General features: G+C 40.2%; 1 protein-coding gene across 2 annotated transcripts in view; it reads right to left on the bottom strand.

The window, feature by feature from the left end:
• The window catches only part of LOC128685080 (uncharacterized), a 118,277-nt gene extending 117,952 nt beyond the window's left edge, over positions 1 to 325 (bottom strand). Inside the window, exon 1 of one of the 2 annotated variants that reach the window (XM_053771565.2) lies at positions 169 to 325. The gene's annotated coding sequence lies outside the window, so the exon portion shown is untranslated. The remainder of the gene's footprint in view (positions 1 to 168) is intronic. The other variant, XM_053771566.2, reaches the window with a different exon arrangement.
• Positions 326 to 717: the final 392 nt, after the last annotated feature.

Below are 717 nucleotides of genomic sequence, written 5' to 3'. Positions count from 1 at the left end.
ATGAACATTTATTTACGTTGTAACACGTTTAAAAATGTATGACAATACGTCGCACAATGAATAAATTTAAATTTAAATATTTAACTCCGAAATATATTAAAAAGACGGAAGTAAGGAAAGTTTCAGGGTACAACAATAAGGAAAGTGCATTTTAGAGAAGATACTTACTGATAGGTCTTGTATACAGCGAAAACTAAGTGTCTAACTGGCACACAGCACAGCACCTGCAGGAGGAACAGCTGTCCACACACAGACTCAGAGATAACACACACACACCCTCCCTCACTACCACTGCCCTACACTAACACACCCTTTACACTCCTCTTTTCTCTGTGGTACGATATTTCTTTGGCAGCATCTACACCTCCTGTTATCTCTTTACATTCTCGAGTGATGTTATCATAGACGGAGGGGTAACAAAGAAGGAATTAGTTAATACAAAGTTAAAGTAAAGGTGTTGGCATCATTGTAATGGCATGATGTTGGTCGTGCGCCCGGCAGTCCCTTCCATTGGAGTGGCAGCATGTTGGTCGTGCGCCTGGCAGTCCCTCCCATATCGACGGAGCAGGCGCATTCGACCATAATATAAACAATGAGAAACCCGGTTTGTGTCTCCTTTCCTCTTTAACTGTATTGTTAAACGCACAAGAGCACACTATCCCTTTTATCTACTCTTGTAAATAAAGTTCAAAATAATTTATATTACTAACAAAGTGC

This window comes from Cherax quadricarinatus, chromosome 5 (assembly GCF_038502225.1).
Source record: "Cherax quadricarinatus isolate ZL_2023a chromosome 5, ASM3850222v1, whole genome shotgun sequence".
Classification (NCBI taxonomy): domain Eukaryota; kingdom Metazoa; phylum Arthropoda; class Malacostraca; order Decapoda; family Parastacidae; genus Cherax; species Cherax quadricarinatus.
This window is presented reverse-complemented; position numbering and strand designations above follow the sequence as displayed.